This window comes from Kogia breviceps, chromosome 18, assembly GCF_026419965.1.
Source record: "Kogia breviceps isolate mKogBre1 chromosome 18, mKogBre1 haplotype 1, whole genome shotgun sequence".
Lineage (NCBI taxonomy): Eukaryota > Metazoa > Chordata > Mammalia > Artiodactyla > Physeteridae > Kogia > Kogia breviceps.
Window position 1 is genome coordinate 55,817,091 of NC_081327.1, and position 18,630 is coordinate 55,835,720.

Below are 18,630 nucleotides of genomic sequence, written 5' to 3' on the forward strand. Positions count from 1 at the left end.
TCATTTTAGAAGGCCATCATTACCCTGATACCAAAGCCAGATAAGTATACTACATGAAAAGAAAACTGTAAGCCAATACCGTGGATGAACATAAATGTAAAAATACTCAACAAGATATTATCAAACTAAATTCAACGGCGCATTGGAAGAATCATACGCAATGACCAAGTGCGATATACCCCTGGGATGCAAAGATGGTTCGACACGTGCAAATCAATTAATATAACACACCACATTAACAGAATGAAGGATAAACACACAGTCACCTCAACAGATGCAGAAAAGGTGTTTGCCAAACTTCAACACTCTTTCATGACAAAAATCTCTACAAGCTAGAGACAGAAGGGAGATATTTCTAGGTATCAGAAATAGCTTTAATCCTCTGAGTAATGGCTCTGTTTTTACTTTATGAGTGCTGCAAATTTCAATATCATTCTATTTCCCTCTGACTTTGGCGGGGGGTGCAGAGCTGGGAACCAGAGAACTCGGAGCCAGACCTGTGGCCGACGCCCAGAGCGTCACGTTGGACGTTTCTCGTAGCAATTTCACTGAAAGTACCTTCTACATCCCTGCCCTTATCTATCCCGGTTTAATATTGTCAATCGAATGTACTAACTCCGGACACTGCCGAACACAGACGTGTTCCCCAGCTGAGAGGCCCTGGAGATGCTCACGCAGGTTGGGCTTCCTAGAGCCTGGGGCGCGTCCGATGTTGAGGGTGACAACAGCCAGGGCGAGCTGTGCTGTCTCCTGATGCCCTCTCATCACCGGAAGGCCTGCTCGGCCTGGGAGCACAGGTTGCTGACCGTGCAGATGACGGAGGGCCACCGGCCTCGCAGACAGGACGAAGGCCCCTCTTGGTCTGATAGCGGAGTAAGCTGGACATTCCCGCGCGGAGGCCCCCAGGGACTGGTAATCTGGCCAGGCACAGCGGACGGAGCAGAGCTGCTTCCCCGGGGCAGCCTGGGCGGAGGGGGGCCTTCAGGAAGGACGGCCGTCCCTGTCTCCCGGCACTCCCCCTTGTCGAGTCACTTTGAACGTCAAGGGTGGCTCGTCTGAATAGGACTTTCCTTCCTCTGCAGAGACCTCCCACGGCCTCTTTTGTTCAAACCCGGTGTCAGGATTTCAGAGACGCCACCAAGCACTGGAGGCAACACTCAGAGGCCTAACTCCTTGAGCTGAGACCAGCCAAGGCCCAACGAGCCTGCATATTCCATCTCCCAGGCCGGGGATAGTGAGGTCGGGGGCACGAAGCTGTCTCGGCGACGGCGACGGGAAGGCAGAGGCTCCCTGGGATGCCGTAACACACGTTTCTCCCCACGATGGCAAGAACAGCCCCACGCCCTCCGCAGGCCCAGCCTGTTCCGAAAACATCCACGTTAAGGCAGAAACAGGCCCAGGTCAGCGGCTGAGCCCAGCTGAGCACCCCAAGCGGCCGGGGCCGGGGCTTCAAACGAGAGATTCACTTCCAACCCCCCTCGGGTGGGCTGAAAAGTTAGCCCCGAGATCTTTGAATGACAAATGCCTCCCGAGCCAACGGGCAGTGGAACTGAAGGTTAAAAGCACAATTAATTAATTAAGAAATAAACAAGTCACTTTTCACTCAACATGTGTGTCCTGAGCGCCCACCTCGTGGCGGGCGGGGTTCCAGGGAGGGAGGCAGCCAGGGCCGCTGACCTGGAGGAGAGCGCCGGCTGAGCGGCAGGAGCGCAGAGGCCCTGCGGGGACACGGAGGCCGGGGCAGCCGGTGACGGGGGAAGGTGGTGGCCACTGAGTCAGGGAAGCCGCCGGGGGGAAAGAGAGGGGCGGGCGGGGGGGCCCTCGTGGGCTGAGGTGGGCCCCGCACGCGCTCGCGCACGCCTGCACCCAACGTCTTGCCCTCACGCTCCTTTCGGGGAGCTGGCGTGCTCCCAGCTCCCCCCCGCCTTCTGTACACGGACCTGAGGCGCCTCCCTGCACACGGGGACCCACACAAAGCAGGCACGTCCCCGGCCTCGGCTCCCGAACCCCCGTCCCCACGGGCGCTGGCATCGCACCCACCCGAGGGGCCCACTCTCTGACGACCGACGCCAGGGAGCCTGTCTCCCGGGGCTGAGCGGGCTGGACGCCCCCGCATCCGCCCGGCTGTCACCCAGGCGAGGGCGCACACGACGAGCCAGAGACCCTGCGTCGCGGGGCCGCAGGCTCGGGGCCCAGGGCTTTGGCGGGGAGGCCGGGCAGGAAAAGGAGAGAGTGGAGGGGGCCGGGCACCAGCTAGCGCAGGGCTTCACCAGAACTCACCCTGCCCGTGGTTTGGAAAATGAAAGAAAATGTGAAAGATTCTCCTTGGGCAACATTTACGGAACATTCCACGCTGGGCCTGGAGACAGACAGACATCCTTTCACTGGAGCTACGTCCGGGGGCCGGGGGGCCTGAAGCCACGGCTGGTCCGGGGCCTCCCGCTTCAGCAGATGGAAGGGGTGCCGGCCGTCCAGGCAGAATCCCGGACGGCTTATCTCCGGGCCCTGACGGGAAAGGGAGGTATTTACAAGGGAGCAGCCCAGCCGCTGGCGGTGAGCCAGCTCACATCCTCTGCAGAAGGTAGGGGTTTTTTCAGACTTCCATGTTCTGTTGAGCTGAAGAAAAGCATTTTTTGCACAGAAAAATAAATAAATAAATACAAGTAAAGAGCATGAGTTTCACCATCAGGCTGGTGCGGTTTAAACGAGAGAGATGCCGACGCAAGGCTACCGTGTATTGCCTGGGCTCCTCCCCAAAGCAAGAAAAAAAAAAATACAACTCCCCTGCTCAGATACGGGTCCTGACTGCAGATTTTCGAGCCTTTCACACCTGTGAAATTCACCACGGCTTCAGACAACAGCCGTGCTCGGAGCTGCCAATGCCTCGTGAATCTGGAGTCTCTGCCTCATCCCCAGTGGGGGCGCAGATTCTTACAGGCCTTCGGGAAACGATTTAAAAATAGTTATTAAGAACTAGAGAAAACGGTCACGCTCTCTGATGTAGTAAAAATCTCACTTCTAGAAATTTATCCCAAGGAGATAAGCGAATGAGAAGAGAAAAAGGTTTGTGTGAAAATGCTTGTGCCAATAGCTTTAGAATAGAGAAAAAAGAGAAACCTGATAAAAGTCCAGCATCAGAGGTGCTACTTTATCAACTCGATGAGATATTACGTGGCCTTTAACACAGAAAATAAAAGGAAAAGGCAATGCTTATAATTTAATAAGTGAAAAAAGCACATGTGTTCATTAAAAAATTATAAGGGCATCTACAGAGAACGTAAGGAAACAAAAGTTAAAATAAAAGGCTGGCTTTTAGAGGCAGCAGAGTCAGGAGTCCATGATCATTTCTAAGTTTAGGGGACCACTAATACAGTCTAAGTTTCTTTATGTGGCTTAAAGATACTGAATGAAGGAAATAAAAGCAGCGCTTGTCCAATGGACGGGTGGGGGATGTTTGGACGGGCGGTGCCCCCAGCCCCCGGGGCGACCCGCATGCTTGCTGAAGCCCATCGACCGGCAGGCACCCACTGGCTGCTCTTCCTAATGGTCCAGCACCAGGGGTACCCCGTGCAATGCTGTAGCGCCGCTGTGTATGGCTCGGTGGTTAGGACCGCGGCTCCGGGGTTGGTGGGTCTGAGCCCAAAACCCAGTTCAGCCCCTGAGGAGCTGAGGATCGTGAGGAAGCTGTGTCTCCAGTCTTCTAACTCCTTATCCTTAAGGCTCCCCCTTCACGTGACAGCTAATTCCATCACCCACATATGTGTCACATACGCCTAGAGACCTTTTTTCTATACAGCGCGAATATCCACTCTCAACCTTAAGACTTCACTTTTCAAAAAAAGTAAAAATAAGGAAGGAATCCCTCCACTGTGGACGGCAGGCACCTACTCGCCTAGAGGCAGGGGGTTGGATGTCATGGCCCCCAGGTCTCCTACAGTCGACAGTCCTACAGTCCTCGCTCTCTGCTCCCCCGGGGGCTTTGCGCTGTGCAGGAGACGGTACAGAACCCAGAGCTGGGTTGTCTTTTATCATCAACGTGAGCTGCCTTCAGCATCCATTTAATTGCGTGTCCCACTTGAACGCAAAAGCATATGCCTTCCCACTGGCTTTTTAACAGCTCACGTGCATTGTTTGCCCACCAGTCCTCCATCCTCCAAAATCTGACACTGGGTGCCCATAAAAACGCATAGGCACTAACCTTCCTGTTTTCCCAGGCACGGGCTCTCTCAGGAAATGCATCACCGTGGGGGTTTTCACTACGGTTCCCAGGCGGCCGATGGGAGCTCACATACATCGTTTCTCAGTTTGCAGCCTGGGCTCGCCATGCCCAGATCTCTCTTCTCTGGAGGATGGACCTGCAGTCGTCCCTGGGGCTGCCCAGGGACTTGCCTGAGGGCGATGCCTGCCAATCATCGGATCGTCACTCCTTTCATAAGTATATACCACGGCCAGGGACTGCTGCCTTCAAGGAGATGCCGCTTCTGCGGGAGAATATCCCAGCTAGCTGGAACTGAAATATTTGGGCTAGTGTAACAGACAAGCCCAGAACTTAGTGTTGGCTGAAACAACTGAAGACAACAGTCATTGCATCTCCTGTATTCATTTGCTAGGGCTGCCACAGCAAAGGGACACACGCGGGGCAACTCAAACAACAGGAATGTATTGCCTCAAGTTATGGAGGCCAGAAGTCTGAGATCAGGGTGGCAGCAGGCTAGTTCCTTCTGAGAATTCTGAGGGAGAATCCGTTCCGGGCCTCTTTCCTACCCTCCGGTGGCTACTGGAGACCTCTGGCATCCCTTGGCTTGTAGAAGCATCAATGGGATCTGCGCCTTCATCATTTCCCTGTGTCTCTGCGTCCAATCTTCCTCTTCCTACGGGGACACCAGTCCTATTGGATTAGATCCCACCCTAATGGCCTCATTTTACCTTGATTACTTCTGTAAAAACCCTATCACCGAATAAGGCCCCCTTCTGAGGCACTGGGGGCTAGGACCCCAGCATATCTTTTTCCGGAGGACACAGTTCGAGCGAGAACATCTCCCACGGGTTCTGTGGTCAGGACCTCAGGAGGGCTCAGCAGACGGCTGTGGCCCAAGGCCCCTCATATGGTTGCAGACAGATGACAGGCGGGTCCTCTCTTCCTGAGGCCGCAGGTCCTCTTGTGTGGTCTCCCCGACGTGGGAGTTTGGGCTCTCTCGCGGCGTGGCTGCCCAAAGCTTCAAGAGCAAAAGGGAAGGTGCCTCACCTTTTAGGACCTCACTTTTGAAGCCACAGAGCATTGCTTCTGCATCCTCTGACGGCCAAAAGAGTCCCCGACACCTGCTGAGTTTCAAGGGCTGGGGACGTAAGTCCACCTGTTGATGGGAAGAGAGTCAAAGTCACACGAGGGACACGAGTATTGCTGCACCCGTCTTTGGAAGACGCAGTCGGTGGCAGGGACAGAGGAGTCAACAGACACGCAGCACGGCAGGGAGGTGATGGCTACTTTCCAGATAAGCACAGACACTGGGCACCCAGGCCCCGTGAGGAGCCAGCAGGGCTCGCCGAGGAGGTCAGGCTGAAATCTGATAGGGCCGAGCAGCTGCAAGCATGGCAACGGGTGGGGTGGACGCCGTCCAGCGGCGGGGCCGTCTGTGCCGGGAGACAGCAGAAAGCGTGCACCTTCTGCGGGAAGCTGGGACTCCACGGCCCGCACAGCGCGCTCCCTGCCCTCCGGCAGTTCCTCAAGATCCCAACTTCCCTGTTCGAAAGCCTCAAATACCCGCAGCAGATGCCATTTGGTACGTTTAACCCAGACTGACGAGCGGCTCTCCTGCCACCGTTGGGGTCCCTGGTCTGTTCACGTGACTGCTCCAGCCACTATTTTGAAATGTATTTGTCTCCATCAGGGATCAGCAAACTTCTTCCATAAAAGGCCAGAAAGCAACGTTTTCGCCCTTGTGGGCACACAGTCAGTGCCACGACGAGTCAGCGCTGCCGCCGTAGCCCCAGAGGAGCCACGGACAGCGTACAAGTGAATGAGGCCGGCTGTGTTCCCATAAAAGTCCATCTACGAAAGCAGGCAGTAGGCCATTGTTTGCTGACCCCTGACCTAGACTGAAGTTTGTTCTGGTCAGAACTTGAGTCTCAGCTTCCGCCATTTACTGTGTGACTCTGGACGAGTTGTTCAACCTCTCTGAAGCTGTTTCCTCTTCCGCAAAATATTTTAGGTTCAGCTGGCAGTACTGTCTCTGTCCCAGCTCCTCAACTCTGCCCTGGGAGAGTCGGGAGGATCCTCTTTTCCGCCCAGGATGGGAGAGGCCGGCGCGTGAGTGCTCGGGAGGGCGGGCAGCCACGGGGGCTAGAGATTCCAACGTTGCCTTGGCAACGCTGCTTGCCCCTCACCCCCCCCCCCCCCCGGCTGCCCCGAACCTCAGGCTCCTCACGTGTCAAATGGGAAAAAGGCGGGCACACGGCAGGGTTTTAGCGAGCATGAGTGAGGTTCCCGGGGGCAGAGCGGACGTCCCGCTTGGTGGGGCTGGGGGCTGGGCCGGGTGCGCTGGGCAGCCCTGAAACCCGCTGCGGACCCAGGCTGCACTGATCCCAGGCGCTCAGTTCTAAGCTGCGAGTTGGTCACGTTAGCACGTCTGAAACCAGAGGGCCTCTTCTGATCGGTGCCTGCGTGTAACATGACGGCCTTTCCTGCCCTTCTCGGCCATAAAGGCAGCTTTTAAACTGTTGTGCATCTCACAGCGTTTAGGGACGGGAGAATGAGGATATAGAGACAGATCCCAAATCCGCACGGGCGTGTCACCGTCGAGGTGGCCTCAAGCATCACCTGCTGGTTGAGGACTGGACCCCCCCCTGGGGCCCCTCCAGGCCTCCCCTCCCCTCCCCCACCAGCCGTCGTTGGGGGGCAGAAAGACGCTAGGCCGTGAGGTGCCTTCACCCCAGATCCCCACCTCCTCCACAGGGCGGGCGCTTCCTCGCTCGGGCGCAGGGACACGCCCCGCCCACCTGAAGGAAAGCCGGTGCCAGCCCCCGCGTGGAGACCGTGACACGCCTTTAAACCAAGCCTGTTGTTTTACAGGCCCGCTTTGGAAGACTTCAAAAACATAAAGGCTCTAAAATCAAAGGCTTCCTGTTATAAATTCATTTCTACGCCTCAGGTACTCGGTGGGTGAAGGGGGAGGGAAAAAACTAAGATTCAATGAAAAGTGGTTGAAAAGGCTCTAAAAATACTCTGCCTGTGGCAGGAGAAGGGCTGGCAGGCCTGGAGGGTGGGTGGGTGGGGGCGAGAGCGGCCTCAGGGTTTCTGAAGGCAGTTTACACGTTCAGATGGTAATACTTTGTTATTCTGAAATCTCCGGTGCCTTGAAAAAAATTTTTTTAACCTCGAGACTTGTTGCGAACTAAGTGCCTGAAAAGGAGTTTAGAATGCAGACTGGACCTTCGGAATCAAGACCTTGTCACCTTAAAGACGGGAAAACCGAGTTGTAGGGACCAGCTGGTTACTGGGCACTAAACAGGGCCAAAGCCGGAGACCTTCCCTGAAGGTTCCAGAAGGTGAAGTCGGGCTCATGGGCACCACAGGATAGCCCCATCTCTCCTGCTCTTAAAAAATAATGTCCCGTCTCCCGAGGCAATAGAAATAAAAACAAAAATAAACAAATGGGACCTAATCAAACTTTCAAGCTTTTGCACAGCAAAGGAAACCATAAAAAAACAAAACAAAACAAAACAAACACGAAAAGACAACCCACGGAATGGGAGAAAATCTCTGCAAATGATGCAACCAACAAGGGCTTAATCTCCAAGATATACAAACAGCTCATACAACTCAACAACAAAAAAACAACCCAATCGAGAAATAGGCAGAAGACCTTAATACACCTTTCTGCAAAGAAGACATACAGGCAGCCAATAGGCACATGAAGAGATGCTCGACGTCGCTAATTATTAGAGAAATGCAAATCAAAACTACAATGAGGCACCACCTCATACCCGTCAGAATGGCCATCATTAAAAAGTCTACAAATAACAAATGCTGGAGAGGGTGTAAAGAAAAGGGAACCCTCCTACACGGTTGGTGGGAATGTAAGTTGGTGCAGCCACTATGGAGAACAGTACGGAGGTTTCTCAGAAAATTAAAAATAGAGCTACCATAGGATCCAGCAATCCCACTCCCGGGCATCTACCTGGACAAAACTGTAATTCAAAAAGACACACGCACCACTATGTTCACAGCAGCACTACTCACAATAGCCAAGACGTGGAAGCAACTTAAATATACGTCGACAGATGAATGGATAAAGAAAGTGTGGTACATATATACAATGGAATATTACTCGGCCATAAAAAAGAACGAAATAAAGCCATTTGCAGCAACATGGATGCAGCTAGAGATTATCGTACTAAGTGAAGTAAGTCAGAAAGAGAAAGACAGATACCGTATGATATCACTTACACGTGGAATCTAAAATATGGCACAAATGAACCTATCTACCAAACAGAAACAGACTCACAGACAGAGACATCAGACTTGTGGTTGCCAAGGGGGAGGGACGGAGGGAGAAGGATGGACTGGGAGTTTGGGGTCGGTACATGCAAACTATTACACTTAGAATGGATAGACAACAAGGTCCTGCTATAGAGCACGGGGAACTATATCCAGTCTCCTGGGATAAACCATAATGGAAAATATAAAAAAAGAACGCATATATGTGCATAACTGAGTCCCTTTGATGTACAGCAGAAATTAGCACGTTGTAAATTAACGACACTTCAATTTTACAAAAATGTCCTGATTACAGAAGCAATGTGTGTATATTTGAGAAAGTTCCTAAGAGTCCAAAGAAGAACCTGAAATCACCTGTGACCCTAAAGTCCACACACAGCCCAGTTGGGGTTGGACTCCCACTCTCTTTCCCGGGTCTGGACCTGTCAAGAGGGCACTGGGAGGCGGAGGAAGATGCTGCGGATATGCCTCACCTCTGTGTCCCCACCCAGCTCGGGGCCCCCTTCTCCCGCCCTCGCAGCCACGACGGAGGCAAGGAGAGGGAACTGGTCGTTCCAGCCTTGAGAGCAGAGTAGGCACGGGAGGCAGGCCTGGGGGTGAGTGTCGGGCTGGGACGCCAGCCGTGCGTCCTGGAGGGCTTTGGAAAAGGAAGGCAGCGCCCCCGGGGCTGGGTTCCTGGAAGCTCCCTGAGCCGTGAGGATGGAGGCGAGATCTCCGCCCCAGGCCTTGGTGACGCGGCCCCCACCCCGGAACATTCCTTCCCCTCTTGTGTCCGGCCAACACCTCCAGGTCTCAGCTCCAGCAAAGGTCCTCTGGGAACGCCCGTGCCGAGTCTGGCGCCGCCTCTGCCTTTCCCGGCCCGGGTGCCAGCTCCACAGGGGTGCGGGTCCCCTTGCACGGGAACAGCCCTCCCCTCCCCACCCGGCCAGCACCTGCCCCGCGCGCCCCGGCTTCTAGTTCTGGCCACCCCGGCGAGCGCGCGCCACGTCCTCATGGTTTGCATCTGCCCCGCCCAGCAGCGGAAGCGGGCCGTCTGGGACGACGGCACCGGCACAAGGGAAACCTCAGGGGACGCTCTTGGTTCCCAGGCCCTTAGGGGTGTGCAGCCACCGAGATCATTCTCCGAGGACCGAGGCTCGAGCAGAGGCTGTACCACGGCCGGGAATATCACATCCCCGACAAGCTGAACCTACCTACCGGGGTGTGAGTCTGTTTACCTGATGCCCAAACCTAGATTAACCCTGGACATTTCCAGAGGGCCGGGTGTCTGCTGTCAGCTAATCAAAACGTCTGTTTGCGGAGCTGCTTTTCACTTGCCACTCTCGCTGGCACACGGCAAAGTGTCCCCGAGGGAGCATCCGGCTCGCTCTGGGGCGGGGCAACCGCGAGTCCAGAAGACACGAGGCTCGAGGCGCAAAGGCGTCTCCACAGTCACACCACACCACCTTCCGTATCTCTTCGGGGTTTTGAATGATTAGGGTATTAAACTAACAGTCTGACACAGGATCAAAATAAGCAACACACAAACGGAGCCCGTGCGCGGCCAGACGCGCCGGCAGCACATACATGTGGTTTCAGAATAGAGTTGGAGCTGCAGCGAACACACGGAATTTTGGAATGATTTGCGTTACAGTTCCCTCAAGTAACATTATCTTGTTAAAGACATTAACCTCGGGCCTTTGCTGTTATATATTTGCTTTTATTGTTTTCATCCTGGGACCAACCTGCAGGAGACACTCGTCAGCGCAGGAGGGGTCAAGGGTCGTGAAAATATTGATTTTCAAGGTGGCTGAACGGCCATCTGGGGAACACTTGCCAATTATGGAAAAAAGCAGACGTCGCTTTTCAGAACCTCCTCTATAATTGGGGGAAAAAATTTATGAAGTCTCAGACATTAATAACCATTTCATAGTTTCGCCCAACGTGAGGCTGCCTGGAGGAAACGCCTCCTCCCGTAGTGCTCTTCTTGGGGGGAGACTCTGCAGCTGGCGGGTTCTCGCCGCAGGGCTGAGGCTGCCGCCGAGTGCGTCTGGGGGGCTCGCCCGCAGCGGCCGCCCTCCCGTCGTGGGCTGCAACCCCCGCTGCCAAAATCACTAGAGAGTGGATTTCCATCTTTTTACGTGGGTTTTTTCGGGTGGTCTCCCCAGAAGGAGTGTGGGCTTTCAGCCAACCCCTGTTCCGAACTCTCAGACCCTCTGTTTTCTCATCTGCGAAACAGGGGCTCACTGAGATTGCTGGGAAGATACTAGAAAATGGAGTAAAGAGCTGCTGTCCCTGAGATGATTAACTTCACCTGTAGCTGATATTTTGGCTGCTGCGATGGGAGCGGGAGGGGCCTCGGGGTCTCATTCATTCGCTTCTCGATTTCAGACAGCAGTTAGCACAGGACCCACTTACGGGCATCTGTGGTCTGTGCACCAGGCCCCGGGAGGTCAGTTCTCTGTTGTCTTCACAGCCCTGCAAAGTGGGAGCTGTGCTCCCCTCAGGGAAGCTGAGAGGTGAGACAACTCACCAGGAGCGCCTGGGTTGGCAAGGAACAGACGTGGGATTTCACCCCGGGTCTGTCCCAGCCCCGAACCTGCTGTCTTTGCACTGCACCGACCTGTCTTGCACGTGCTTGTTCCAGTGAGCTGCTGGACCTCTGCAAAGCCCCATTCTTTGGAGCCCAGGTTGTCGGGAAGCTTCTGGGGGACCACGTATGAAAAGCCCAGGGAGGCGTGGCTGGCTGTGGACCCCCGGGGACCTGCAGCGCTACCGGGTCATGGGCAAATGCGGGGGACCTTCTGCTCAATCCCCTTCGCCTGCCCTGCTCTAAGTGGGGGCAGCTCCTGAGTTCACGCCCAGGCATTTCAACGCTCCTCCTCAGGGTCACCTCTAAAGCCTAAAGACAGATTTTGTGGTGCTCTGGGATGTAACCCCCTCCCAACAGTGAGGGTAAGCTCTCCCCCTTCCTTACAGAGGCTGGCCTGGCGCAGGAATCAGGTGGAAGACAAAATGCCCTTATCCCGGGGCACAGCCTTTCTCAAGAAGTCGGTACAGGATGTAGCTTCCTCATCCCTCTTCACTCTCTCCTTTTGCTTCCTTCCTTCCTTCCTTCCGGACGTCGCCGAGTGCTGGCCTGGCTTCCTAGGTCATTGGAATATTCCTCTTTGGAACAAGGTCGGGGTCTTAATGGCCAAAAAAGCCTCCAAGACACCAGAACCCTCGTTAAGAAAAGACTTTTCAAAACCTCGTGCATCCTGCTCAGATATAGCTCTTGGAAGTGTACGTTTATTCAGCTTTTCTGGAAGGCGATTTAGCAATCGCTACCAAAATCGCAAGTATGAATAAACAGTGACTTGAATTCCTTGCTGTTAGGGGTTTATAGAAAGGAAATAATTAAGGATGTGTGCAAAGAGATTTAACTCTAAGATGTTCAATGCCGTGATGTTTATCTAGACAGTCAATACTAACAAACTGACTAAAGAGGCCGGGGCCAAAAATGCAGGGGGAGTTCTATTCAGTGAAATAGAAATACATTCCTGCTCTACTATTACATTAAAAACATTTCAAAGCTGTGTTCAACTTCATCTCCTTGTCAGTGCGCATGTGTGTGTGTGAGACAGAGAGAGACAGAGGACTAGAGAGAAGGGTCGGGGGGGGGGGGATGTCTCTGTGGGCAGGAACGCAGGGTCTGCAATCGGGCGAGCTGAGTTTACATCACTGTTCCGTCACTTACTACCTTCGTGACCTTGAACTAGTTACTTCACCTCATTTCAATAAAATGGGGATTCTGCATAAGGATGAAATGAGATAATATATGTAAAGTCTAAGGATAACAAATGTGGTAAAAACGTGTTTTCAAAGCCACATCAAAGGCAGCAATAAAGGGCACACATATTGAAAACACTTATCTCTGAGTGGTGAATGACCCACAATCTCTTTTCTTGCTTCTCTGATTTAGAGCTTTTCTACTGCGAACACGTGACATAGGTGTGCGTGACCATCAAAAATGTTATCTTCAGCTGCTAGGAGGAATAAACACCCATATCCCCCTGATCAGTAGTCCCTGCACAGTCACATGAGCCTGGTCGATTTGTCATGCAAGCCCAGAGGAGGACGACAACGCCATCTCGCCGAAGAGCCAGCGGTTAGACTCATTTCACAGCGAGGCCAGTGCTGCCGCTCAGCCCTCAGATAGGTCTCCTCCCTCCGACTAGGGCTGCGATGCAAGACGCCGAACGGGCGCAGCACAGCGGGAATCGTAGCCACATCAAGCAGAGGCCGCAATCAGAGACAACACCACCCCCACCCCCCCGTGGCTTTTGTCCTGGTCTGCAACGCAGTTCAGAAAACTCACGTTTTCAGTGACACGGGAACATGTCCAAAATCGTGCTTACAAGGGCCACCTAGTTTTACCTTGGATGTCTGAACCACAGCTACACCGTTCTGACTTTCAAAAGCATTCCCTTCCTCCGTGGCGCATGCAGAGGCACAACGCGTGTCTGAAAGGCCACAGAGCAGGGTGCCCTGGTCGGTAAAATCTAAGTTCCACCATGCATAAGCCACAGGAACTTCCTCATACCTCAATACGTGCAGATTGTTCCATCGTTTCCCCTTTCGATTGCAAATCTTTCAGTAGAAGGTACTGATGATCAAAATATTTATCCTGTGATGTTGAGGTGCTGGCTCCTACCCCAGGTTCGGACCGTGCCCCTAGGAGCTAGGTCTCCTTCATATTCACTTAGTCATTCGCGTTCGGGGAAAACGAATCAGATCTCGTGCACAGGCTCAGAGGTATGTTAATAGGGAAACACTTTACAGGCTGTACATTTTATCACTTACAGTCAGTTGTCACACAAGCATTGTACCTGTGCTTTTAGCAGCAGACTGAAAGCAAGAAGCGTCACACTTCATGAGTAATCATACTCTGTGACAACTTCACTAGATAATTTTCTTTCGATCCGGAACATCCGGGCGAAAGTGTGACTGACGCAATAACTTGCATCAATCTAGACCTCAATCAGCAGAAATAGAATTTAACGTCCACTGAAACGACCCTCATCTTCACCAAACAAGGACAAATCAAGACTAATTTGTCTGCAAAACAAGCCTGGTCAATTAGATGGTACAGGCTCCTCCAAACTGGCCGAGGTAGAACTCCTCAGAAGGGATCTCAGACTGAATTCCCAACAGGCCTCTCATGGCCAGGAAAGTCAGGCCCAAGGCCTCTGCCATCAGGCTCTGCCTCAGTGGATTTCTCAGCTCCCCCAATACCGACATTCTTGTCCATGCCACGAGACAGTCCTTCCCATTCACCTGATGAGCTTGCTCAGAACCCAGGAGTCCCCAGTTTCTGGAGGGACCAGCAGAGAGAAAAGAAAAATGTTTTAATTCTACCCACAGGTGTAGCTTACCAAATTGCTAAAAATCATAACCAACTTGAGGGGAAGGGCTTCCCTCTATCTGGAAAACACAGATCAAAACCAGTAACATTCCAGACGAAACCCATAAAAGTTATAACCATATTCACCAGTTTGCTCAGTAACCAATCTTTTTGTTAACATTTTATGAAGCCATCGGGTCTTCCGTTAGGATTCTTTAAGTTATTACCCAGTTCAGCAATATAATCTGAAATTTATCAGAAACCTGTTACTGTCAAAGGTCCTTCCTATGAATCTTCTTGAAAATGAAGCACTTTTGCGACAGCAACAGAGTACAACTGTCTGAAAATGACAAATGACTTTAAAAGGCACAATTAAAACATCTGATCCCAATGTAATTGATAAGAAAAACCTGGCTATAAGAATTATGACTGGGACTTGCCTGGTGGCGCAGTGGTTGAGAGTCCGCCTGCCAATGCAGGGGACATGGGTTCGAGCCCCGGTCCGGGAAGATCCCACGTGCCGCGGAGCAGCTAAGCCCGTGCACCACAACAACTGAAGCCTGCGAGCCTAGAGGCCACGAGCCACAACGACTGAAGCCCGCGCGCCTACAGCCCGTGCTCCACAGCAAGAGGGGCCACCGCAAGGAGAAGCCCGCGCACCGCGACGAAGAGTGGCCCCAGCTCTCCACAACTAGAGGAAGCCCGCGCGCAGCAACGAAGACCCAACGCAGCCCAAAATAAATAAATTTATTTTAAAAAGAACAAGAATTATGACTGATTATAATCTGAATCCTTAAAAACCTTCATCTCTGGCAAACACCAAGAAGCAAGTACTTGTGCATTTCTTGATTAGAAAAGTTACGCTCTAGTCTTCCTCTGCGAAGCAGGCAAGGCTGGGTAAACTTAGACCCATCCAGTAATTCGTGTCCCAATATTTTACCCTATTTGAAATGACGCAGATAGTCAGTGAATTCTCTTCATTTAACTTAGTTCAGTTTCAAGTTACCAAAGTCCGGAGAGACTATTTTAGACAGATACACCCCAAACATCATCATTGCTATAGAGTTTACCTCCAAGCCCCTTTTTCTCCTTTCCTCTTAGAGGGCACCTGAGACGAAAGTTCCAGAGAGCTCAGGTAGGTCATTTACCTCTCAAAGGCACAAGAGAAATAGCAATTCCTTCTAGAGAGCTAGCCAGTGACGGAAGACTTCGATACAACAGCGCGACCGTTAGCGACCGCTGTCCGCCGGATACCCTGGCGGCCCCACCTCAGCAAGGACGGCCACCAGAGCGCCCCACAAACCAGCGACAGCCCACCGGGGTCATACCCGCAACCTCCGCGTCCCACGTGCTCGCGGCCGGCCACAGCGGCTCGCCGAGGCCCGGCCCGCGTTCCCGCCATCGCGCGCTGCCGGGGGTCCCCGCGTCTCCGGGCTGGCTTCTCCTGTCCTTGCCCAGCCTCAAGGCGAAGGAGGAGCCCGGAGTCGGTGACAGAGACGTCACAGGTGTCACGCATGGCGGAGCTTACGTGTCTGCAGCAGGGTCCTGGGGGGCCTCCGAGCGCGGCGGACGGCGGGCAGGACGACAGCGGCCAGGACGACGGCGGCCTCGGCTCCCGCGGGGAAGCGGACGTTGCCGGCGCCAGCGGAATTGCCCTCAGGTGGGCTCATTAGTTACCAGGGAAACCAACGAGGGGCACGAGCCCGCTCACCGCCCCCGTGAGGAGCTCAGCAGCTGGCCCCGGGCAAGCGTGGCGGAAGGTCGGTCAGGGGTCAGGTGCTCGGGCGTAGGGGGGAAGCAGGCGCCGGTCGGGCGGGGTGCCTGCGTGCAGAGAGCCGGAGGACAGCCGGCTTGAGGGGCCTGACCGTACACGTGCAGACACGTTGGCGGAGCCTCAGGGTCAGGGGTCAGGGCCGGGCTAAAGCAGAGAGCGGAGGCAAGGAAGCCAAGGGGGCACGAGCCGCAGCCTCTTGCTCGGCGGGCCAGGCTGGTCCGACACGTGCGAGCCTGGGATGTGGTCACGCTCGGAGTCCGCTGGGGCCTTGAATATGATGTCACAGTGAAGTCACCTGCCCAAGGCCCAACGCTGCTCAGTGGCGGCACCAGGGTCAGGCACAGCGGGAGCCTCCTTGCCCTCCTCCCCCACCCCTCCTCCCCTCCCCTCCCCCTCCCCTCCCCCCTCCTCCCCTCCCCCTCCCCCCCTCCCCTCCCCCCTCCTTCCCTCCTCCCCTCCTCCCCTCCCCACCCTGGCCGCTAGGCTGCACTGCCCGCGGGGAAAGCCCTGGGGTCGGATTGTGGCCTTAGGACTCCAATCTGTCTGAGTGTGGGCTGGGCTCTGCCACTTGCCAGTTGTGTCACACTGGGCAAACATCCTGACCTCTCTGAGCTTTGGTGGGGTAGGGCCAGGAGAGGTAGCCCTGTAAGGCCTGGTGGAATGGTTCTGCAGAGCCGTGACGAGCAATAAGGACGCTGAGGAAAGGCCCTGCTGGGGGTGTGCGCATCTGGAACAGGGTGGAGGAAGTCAGGAGGGCCTCCTGGAGGAAGGGACCTCTGAGCCAAACCCCTTACGGTGCCTGGGAGTCCGCCAAGCACAGCGGAGAAACACGGGGCCTCAAGATGCCAGGAGAATGAAGAGTGACGCCAGGACACCTTGCTCTGAGCCGTCCTTCCCGTCATGTTGAAATCAGCGCCGGCGTGAAGAGAACGTTCCAGCTGGAGGGCCCCCCCTCGCACCCGAGTGAGTCAAGGTTGCGCCGAGCCGGGTTATTCATCACCCTCAGGAACAGTGCCAGGGACGTGGGGTGAAGGGAGTTGCCCCAACTGACAAAATGTTAGCTACAAGCTACAAGCCAGTCCAGCAAGGTACCGGAGTGGGGGTGGCAGATGACACTGCTGCCCAAGTGGCAGTGACAGGGAGAGAGGCGACGGGTCAGAGGACACCCTGAGGTCAGGTCTTGCTTCCTAACTGGGCAGCCCCTGGCACGTGACTTAGTTTCTCTGAGCCTGGGATTCCACCTCTTTAAAATGAAGACAAGGTTACTTACTGGCGTGATTGTGAAAGCCAAACAAGACACTACATTAGCTGGGAGTAGTGTGTGATGGAAAAACCCCGAGCAGTAGTATGGAAGCTTCTCACGTGATGACCTGGAGACCGGTGGTCACGGCCGGGCTGACCCCGCGCCCCTGTCCCGCCCCGCGAAGCCCTCAGGGATCCAGGCCCACCGCTCGCGTGTACTCTGCTAAGATGGCGGCTTAGTCTCCAGCCATCCCGTCACCATCCAGAAAAGAGGATGAAGAAAGACACCGACTCGTGTGGCGGGGTGGGGCGGGCTCATCAGAAAGTAGGCTCGGAGACAGAGATCTCCTGTGGGAGCTCGGTGGGGACCACCCACTGGGACCTGCCCGGTGGGGAAGGAGGCCTTGGGCCAGGACGCAGCTGCCACCAAGGCCTCAGCTGATCCCACAGGGAGCTCTGGAGCTGGGAGAGCCCTTCTGGAGCTTGGGTTGTCCTCAGTTGAGGTCAGGGGACCAGACTTTACTTTGTCCAGTGGTTGGGTGGGTCGGTCAGTGGATACGAGACCCAGAGAAACCTGCGGACAGGGAGGGTGGTTCTAGCAAATGAAAGAAGGAGACTGGTGTTGCGGGTGACCAGCGGGGGCTGAACTGCACCTGCTGAGGCGTGAGGCCCGACACAGGCAGGCCGCAGCTTCCCCGGCCGATGCTCAGTGAATCAATGCTTTTGGTAGGCGTGGGCCTGAGGGCACAAACGTGAAGAATATACTTGCCCTGAACTCGAAGGGCGTTGCAGTCAGTGGAGGGAATAATCAGACGGCATTCGAACCGCAGGGCTCCTGAGAGGGGCACGGGCCAGGCGGGACGGGAAATCAGGGGGGCGGTGATTCTCGGACCCTCGGGCAGGTTAAAATCTGCTCAATACCCTGTAATGGCCTCTATGGGAAGAATCTAAAAACAGAGTGAAGATACGTATCTGTGTAACTGATTCGCTTTTCTGTACACCCGAAACTAACACAACATTGTAAATCAACTGCACTCCAATAAAAATTTTAAAAAAGAAAAAAAAATCAGACACGTCCCCCCAAAGTCACCATCGGGATCTTCTCCGGCTCTTGAAGCTCTGTAAGTTGGTGCCCACTTCACACACCAGGAGAAGCTCTGGAGACCAGCTGGCCTGTGAAATGGGCCTCGCTGGAGGGGCAGCTTTCTACAGCGGAGGCCATTCCAGACCGAGGATACAGCAGATGCAATGGTGGCAGGAGGCTTGAGTGGGGTCTGTGGGGGGATCTCCAGGCACGTGGCTGGACTGCTGGGGAGGTGGTGGGTGCCTTGGAGAGGCGTCGGGGGGGTAGTGGGAACCACGCTGAAGAGGGCCTGAGGGGTAGGAGAGTTTGTAACTGGTAGGCCACTACCAGTGGAGGCGGCTGCCAGAGGGAGAAGCCACTGGCTTTGGAGTCCGACACCCTGTGTCACAGACGCAGCTCCTGCGCCCCTGGCGGCCTGACTGTGTGCTGCCGAAGGACCCAGTTCTAAGATGGTGAGGGGCTGCTGGTTGGTGCTGGCTGTCAGCTGGGAGTCCCGGCCGGCTCAAGGCTGCCACCCAGGCTCCCCTCCGTGTGAATCTCTCCATGTGGCCTCTTGGCTTCCCCACGTCATGGTGGCTGGGTTCCCAGGAGGAATGTCCCAACAGGACCACACAGAAGCGGTGTCTCCTCTCTGGGCCCACTCTTGGCAGTCACATAGCTCCACTTCA